The sequence below is a fragment of the Hippopotamus amphibius genome, chromosome 1 (assembly GCF_030028045.1).
Source record: "Hippopotamus amphibius kiboko isolate mHipAmp2 chromosome 1, mHipAmp2.hap2, whole genome shotgun sequence".
NCBI lineage: Eukaryota > Metazoa > Chordata > Mammalia > Artiodactyla > Hippopotamidae > Hippopotamus > Hippopotamus amphibius.
In genome coordinates this window covers 214,583,419-214,591,796 of record NC_080186.1, presented here as the reverse complement: position 1 = coordinate 214,591,796, position 8,378 = coordinate 214,583,419, and positions in this window count along the sequence as shown.

Sequence of the window (8,378 nt, the reverse complement as noted above, 5' to 3'; positions counted from 1 at the left end):
CTCTTTGGGACTTCTCTCCCACCTCCTCACAGGTTATCACAATGGCCTCCATGTGCATGGTTCCTTACAGCTGACCGACACCTTGACGGGATGGTCTCACCTCAGGCTCACAGACACCATGAGAAGGGGAGCATTACCACCATCAATCCCATTCTTCACTTGAAGAAACTGGGCTCATTCAACTAATATTACAGAGTGAAGACCATGTGTCAGGTCCAGTGAAGGTACAGTGATGAACATACACAGTGCCTACCTTCAGGGAGGCCAGTAGAGAACATTAACCCCAAACAGGAAGTGACGACACAGCCCTAGCCTATGAGAGGTCAAAGAAGGGCCAATGACCAGGAAGAGGTTTCTGCAAGAGCTGATACCTGATTTTTATAGGACCAGATTGGCAAGGTAACAAGTGCTACAGAAAGAACATTCTAGGCCCCCAACTCATTCTTATTTGACCTCTGAAAGAGAAAACCTATCAACCCAAATGAATTGCCAATGGTGAGATTTCAGAACTTATAACCAAGCCAAGAGTGATACTTGGAACAGGCAATGTGTGGGGACGTTTGGGCTGAGTCTCCCCTGCAGTCACCAGACTGGATGTGCCTCCCTCAGGGGATCCCAGACCCCCAGCCTCCAGGACAATTTTCTGAGCAGGCCTGTCTGAAACCTGCAGCTTCCTCGCCAGAGGCAGAGCAAACAGAGTAACTCTCCGTGACGCTTCTCAATGGGAAAATATACGGGTAGATCATATATATTTCTGGAGGTGACAGCCAGGAAAATGATGCCAAAGCTTTTCAACCACAAAGATGTAGTCTAGTAAACTCAAGCACCAAGAAGTATTACTATCAATTATTTGTGGTCAGAGGTTCTATCCAGAACAACGTTTCCTGCTTCTTCTATCTCCTTAGTCTAAGTCCCCCATATGTCCTCCAAAAGAGGGATGCAGAGACAGCTTATTTCCCAAGGCAGCAAACAAATCTCCAGAATTTTGCCCCAAGAGACAGTCCAATATTTCCAAGGACAGTCATTTGTACACCTTCAGTTTTTCTCTCAGTTGGACACAATAGAAAATTTAAATTATTTTGAGGAAAAATAACATCACTTTCAGCCACACTGACCCCCCTTTTCAAACCATCTGGGATAGCAAAATGGGTGAGATAAGTGTAAAATAATTTTAAAGATGCCATTCCTAGAAATAGTACAGAAGTGCTTCCCCATGTGGCCTGTGTGGTGGCCAGGGGTCTGCAGGCTGTCCTGGATCCAGGCCTAGGAAGTGACTCAGACGTGGCAGAGAAGCCACGTTGTTGAAGAATATTCCCGGGCTGGATTGGGGAATGGCACAGATTCAGTGATGATATAAATTCTGCTCTTGTGCACATATTGTTTTGCAGAATCCAGGCATGAGATCATTTGGCCTGAATGTTTTCCCTGAGGGTTTCTCACAGACAAACACAGTTGTCTGAATTGAGTTAGACCAGGGGAAAGGCATTTTGGAAATTATCTGATTGTGCATGTGGACATTTAAACATTTCTCATTCAGGGCAAAAACAAAAGGTTTTCTAGAGGGCCCATGAAAGAGGAACCCACGAATCTCTAATCGTTTCTTTTTCTACTACTTTATGGAGAAGAATTAAAACATTCTCTCCAAATAGTGGTCAAGAAGCTGTTGCTGTTGTTTCAGCAGCATTTATTTGATTCGACGGGTGGATATTTTTGTTTGTTTTGCTTTTTTTTTTTTTTTTTAGACTTCAGAATAAGCGCCTCTAAGATTGCTCGCAGTTTGAAGTGGACTTTTCTATCACAAGCGAGAGGTCATGAATAATGTTAGCTTTAGATCAGCTGCACTGCCTCTTTCCAGAAGAGAATGGTTTGGCTGCTCACATCACATCCTTGCAGCGCTTCTGACCACTTGCATCAGAACCCCCCGGGGGTGGCAGTTAACTTGAAGGTTCCTGGACTCCCCCCTAGAGAGCTTCATTCGTTAGGTCTGGGGTTGAGCCCAGGAATCTATAGACATTTCTGATGCCCGCCACACTTCTGATCCACAGAATTTCTTTTTGATTTCCTTTAAAATTTTTTATTTAATTTTAATTTAATTTTATTTTTTTAGGCTTTGTTTTATTGAAGTATAGTTGATTTACAATGCTAATGACTGCTGTAAAGCAAAGTGATTCAGTTATACATATATGTACATTCTTTCTAAAAAAATATTCTTTTCCATGGTGGTTTATCATAGGATATGAAATACGGTTTTCTGTGTGATACAGTAGCGCGGAACTTCTGATTGCCAAAGAAAGTGGTCATTTTCTCTCTCCCCCACATCCTTTGCTTGATTCATTAAAAAAATTCTTTTTTAATGTAACAGCTTTCTAAAACTAAAATGTTAGCACTCATCAGAAAGGTAGGGGATATTTTGGCCTATTTAACAGCGTGAAATACTGAAGGACAAGAAAGAACCTAAATTCTAGTGGTTATTAAGTTCTTGAGTGGAGAAAGAGAGGGCAGTAGGTGTCCTGAAGGCAGACCTGCAGGACACAGAGGGAAGGAGACCATGTCCAACCAGGGGGAGGCCTGTGAAGGAGGCCAGGTAGGCAGGTTTTATCTTTTCTTTCATCTGCAATATGTCCAGAGTCAACTTCGGCAATAAAGAGACTTGTTTATGAGGCCAGATTCAGACAGACTCAGAAACTGAGTATTCTTAATTAGGGAGGAAGATACAAGCAAATTTTATATGTTCTGAAAGTATGGATAGGGAAAGAATGTATACCGCCAAATTCAGAACACTAGAAATGGGGAATATTCACCGAAGTGAGAAAAATATTTTAGGTTAATATAAAAGCAATATTGAAAAACACAACTGCTAGTAAATTTAAGGTACTTCTTATCCCAAGAGATATTCCAGGTTGGAACTAGAAATAAATTTAGGAAATACTAAGAAATTTATAGATTACAGACCTATTCAGGTTATTAGGGAAATGAGAGATATTTGAGATGCATGTCTTAGTTTTGAGGTTGATTTCCTTGGAGAACAATTGAGGTATTCCTGCAGTTCTCCTTGGGGTCACAGGTCAAAATATGGTATTTCTAGAGTTTTCAGGTTCTGAGTTTTTTTAGGTTATACATCTGTTACTTGGCAGCAGCCAAATGGCAGGACCTGAATTTCAATTCTATTTCTCCTGCTTACTAGCTGTGAAATGTTGAACAAGTTATTTTACCTTTCCAGGCCTTGGTTTCCTCATCTGTAAAATTTATACACACACACATACATACATGTGTATATTATATATACATATAATACACATATAAAATACTTAGTCATGTTCACAGACATGATCATATTTCATTTTCATGATAATTCTAAGTATTCTTGAGGCAGATAGGTACTCAATAAATGCTTCAGAATAGTGACATTTTAGGCTGCATTCTGAGTAAATCACATGTTCTATATGTCTGGCCACACATAATAATTTTACTCCACATAGTAAATATCAGAATGTCCACACTAAAAGCATATGGGAGAAAAAAATGAATACATTTATTGATCAGCAAATTAGAAATATAACTTCAGGACTTCCCTGGTGGCGCAGTGGTTCAGAATCTGCCTGCCAATGCAGGGTACATGGGTTCGATCCCTGGTCCGGGAAGATCCCACATGCTGTGGAGCAACTAAGCCCGTGCACCACAACTACTAAGCCTGCACTCTAGAGCCCGTGAGCCACAACTACTGAAACCCGTGTGCTCTAGAGTCCGCATGCTGCAACTACTGAAGCCCATGCACCTAGAGCCTGTGCTCCACAACAAGAGAAGCCACTGCAATGAGAAGCCTGCACACTGCAATGAAGAGTAGCCCCTGCTTGCCACAACTAGAGAAAGCCCACACGCAGCAATGAAGACCAACGCAGCCAAAAAATAAATAAAAAATTAAAAAATAACTATTCATTTATTTCTGAGTTTTAAAAGTAAGTTATGATAAATGCTCTGACTTTGGTAACAATGCAGCTTATTAAATAAGAAATGCTAAGTATCTGCATTTCAGAGTCCACATCTACTAGAAAAGGCTGAGGGGCAGCTGTGTCAAAGGTTCCCTTCTCTCTCTCCTCTTCCTGTTGGGAAGGTGAGGTGGAATTAGACTTCCTCCACAGGACAGGTAGGACCAAACCCTGAAGATCTGGATCCTGAGGGGAAAAACATGACTTAGATGCTTAGGCTGACTGCCTGGCAGTGCTCATAAATTATGGAAGGCACAATTAATTCTTTTCCATTCTGAATACACATGACTTCTCTGTTCCCAAATGCAACTTTGTACTCTATATTCTGTTCTTCACATGGTTCCAATGGAGATAATTTACATTTATAAAACTTTCCTAACTGTAGAAAATGCCATTGTGTAAACAGCTTTTTTCATGCAATTAATAGGATCTCAAAAGAGATTTCAAGTGGCATGTTCAAACTCATGTGTCATCTAACTAAGCAACTGAGAGCAGATGTTTGGATGCATACACAAACCATTCTCCTGTAGCCACTAAAATACCATGTGAATTCAGCTTGCTAGCCTAATGTAGGTTTGAAAGGTGCCAGGTGTATGATCTTTTTTACATTGGAGGTACATTAGTGCTGGCTTAGGAGGACCTATATGGCACTTTGATCTTCTTGGTACCAACTTCTTACAAATTTTACTTTAATAGCATTTTGTTGCAATTTTCCCCCAACTAACAGTTTATTTTTTCCAATGTAACATAAGAAAAACGGAATTTTTTAAAGAACACCATTTTTCTGATTATTTCTAAATAAATCATCTCTTATGAAAACTTTCTTTTGAAACTTTCACTGGTGGCAAATTTTTCTATAACACAACACTTTCTAATGAAAGTATTTTTTCTTTGTTCTCCACATCAAACCTGTGAGAGAGAGGGCAAGAATTGTTATCCATGTTTGACAGATTAGGAAACTGAAGTGACAAAGTTTAGAGAGAATGTAGAAAGCCTTGCTAGTTTTCTTCATTCCAGATAACTGCAAACACCTTCTTTCATGACAAAACATCCTTTCCAGTTTCCGATGGTTTTCTTGAATTCCAAGTTATTACCAAAAAGAAACTCCAAAAAGTCAAGTTCATAGTCCATGTTCTCACATAGTTAAATCCTGCTGCAACAAATACCATTTCAAGGAAGGTAATGAGAGTGATAAGAGTAATTTATATTAACCACTTATTATGTACCAGGTTCTATACTAAGTACATTATGTGTTTTATCTCATTTAATCCTCACCACATGCCTAAGCAAAGAGGAACTATTACTATTTCCATTTTATAGATGAGGGAAATAGGCTTGGAGAGATGGAGTGAGTTTTCCAGATTTATAGAAGTAATATTGTTGAATCCAGTAATGGACCCAGCTCAGTCTGACTCCAGGTCCAGTGCTCTTAAGCAGTGCTTTATACAAAGCTAATTCTCTGTCCCTGCTGATGACACAGAAGAAAGGTGTTTGTAGATCTGCCTGCAATGAATTGTTGTACATCACGTCTCTATCATGTCTTTGTCAAAAAAATTCAGTAGTACATTGCAGTTGCACATGCAAAATGGTACAGCCACTGAAAAATAGTTGGTCAATTTCTTACAGAGGTAAACATACACTTAGCATGTGATGTAGCAATCCCACTCCTGGGTATTTACCCAAGAGATATTAAGACACACATCTGCACCAAGATCTCAGTAGGAATACTCATAGCAGCATTATTCATAATAGTCCCAAACTGGAAACAACCTAAATGTCTATTAACTGGTGAATGGATAAACTGTGGTACATCCGTACAATGGAATGCCAGTCAGCAACAGAAAGGAAAACTTACCTATAGATGCAGTAGTATTAGATAAATCTTGAAAGCATCATGCTAAGTAAAAATGACAGACACAGAAAACTACATTCCATGTGATTTTATTTATATGGGATTCTAGAAATCAAACTATACCAACAGAAAACAAATCGGTGGTGGCCAGGAGCCAGGAATGGCAGAGGGAAATGGCTAAAGAGGAGTTCAAGGGAAGTTTTGAGGTAATGGAAATAGTCTGCATCTTGACTCCTATGGTGGTTACGTGAGTTTATACATTCATCAAAACTCATCCAATGCTCTACTTTAGAAGGGTGAGTTTTATTATGTGTAACTTACACCTCCGTTAGTCTGACATAAAAACAAATCTAGTATTAAAAACAGGCCTCAGCCTCTACTCCTGTTGCTTTCCAAAAGTATTTGTTTTGGGTTGTTGTCACAGCAAGGTTATTACAGCTCTTTTGTTCACTCATAAAGCAGCAATTACCTTTCTTTTTATTTATTTATTTATTTATTTATTGGCTGTGTTGGGTCTTCATTGCTGCGTGCGGGCTTTTCTCTAGTTGTGGAGAATAGGGGCTACTCTTTGTTGCAGTATGTGGGCTTCTCATTGTAGTTGCTTCTCTTGTGGAGCACAGGCTCTAGGTGCGTGGGCTTCAGTAGTTGTGGCACACGGGCTCAGTAGTTGCGGCTCACAGGCTCTAGAGCACAGGCTCAGTAGTTGTGGAGCACAGGCTCAGTAGTTGTGGAGCACAGGCTCAGTAGTTGTGGCGCACAGGCTTAGTTGCTCCGTGGCATGTGGGATCTTCCTGGAGCAGGGATCGAACCTGTGTCCCCTGCACTGGCAGGTGGATTCTCAACCACTGCACCACCAGAGAAGCCCAGTAATTACCTTTCAATTACCCTTGCTCCCTTCAGAAGAATACTACAGCTCTCTTCATCTCTTCTCTTCTCAAATATTCTATCTACCTCCCCCTCCCAGAGAAGAACCATGCTGTAGTTAAGACTGAAGGCCACCTGCTACGGGATTCATTCTTGCTTGAGGGAGATCAGGCTTTTGTTCTATTCAGGCCTTCAACTGATTGGGTGAGGCCCACTTACATTACCAAGGGCACGTGGCTTTACTCAAAGTCCACTGATTTAAATGTTAATCTCAGCCAAAAACACCCACACAGAAACATCCAGAATAATGTTGGACCACATATTTGGGCACAGTGGCCCAGCCAATTTGACACATAAAATTAACCCTCATAATCTTCATTCAACTCTTTTTCTTCTCCAAATTTTAAAGACAAGGAATGGAATTCAGGCGATGAATTCATCAAAAGAATGTTTTCCAAACTTGGTGATGATGAGAATCCCCTGGAAAGGCTTATTAAAACTGCAGATCCCTCCCCTGCAGATTCTGACTCAGGACGTCTGGGGTGATGTCCAGAACTCTGTAGTTTAAATAAGCTCCCCAGGGTCTTATGATCAGGCAAATCTGGGCAACAGCACCATAAAACAAACCTACTTGCAACCAAGGAACCAGGCTATCTGGTGGGTTATATATGGGCATTGGTTCAATGTCAATCTATAATTTGAAGTTGCTTTAGGGCACACAAAAAAGTCTATTTAAGAACCCTTTTATTAAGCAATTAATATTGCCCCAGACTCATCTGGTTCTCTTCCTAAAGGAATTCCATTATGATTGGTGCAACTTCAGAGGCTGATGTATTAGATGCTCCCAGCTTATATAGGCTTATCTTTGCCCTTTGCAACCATCAGTTTGGGGCAGAGTCATAGCTGTTTTCTGGGCAGCAGCTTCTAACCACACACGGAAGAGATCCAGTGTATGCCCTCTTATGAGGCTGAACCAGTGGTCCTACAGCATCATAAGTAGGAAAAGAACTCAGAAACTACGGGGAGAAATACATGTAATACCTTTAAAACAGATATTGATCTTCCCTTGTTTTCTTCTTCTTCTTCTTGTTCTTCTCTTTTTTTTTTTTTTTTTTTTTTAAAGAAAGGTTTAGCCTGGAGTGGAAAGGAGATCAGATAAACATCTTGAAATAGCTAAAGAGTGCTCATGTGGAAGAAAGGTTAGGTTTTTCCCTCTACGCTCCCAAGGGACAGAAATAGCCCCAGTGGGTGAAAACTATCCAGAGGGGGTATTATGGGCTTGACAAAAGGAAGAACCAGTAGAAAAAATAAGGACTTATAGCCAGAGAGACCACTGTTCTCCTGGACCCTGCCACTCACCAGCTGTGGGATCTTGGATAAACAGTTAATCTCTCTGAGTTTTCTGAATTGCAAAATGGGAATGATAACACTTTCAGGGCTGTGGTGAGGATTAAATGAGATATTTGTAAAGCTCCTGGCAGAGAGCTAGGCTCATAATTGGTGCTCAGTAAGGGGTAGATTATAAAAATCAGAACAGTTAGAGCTGTGAAGGGTGAAGGGGTTGCCTAAAGGAAGAGTAAATTTTCATCACTAGAGAAATTCAAGCACAGTCTCCACACTCCTTTTACAGGTTAATGGGGATGAGGGGAAGTGGGGGGCTCGAAGCCTTGTATGAG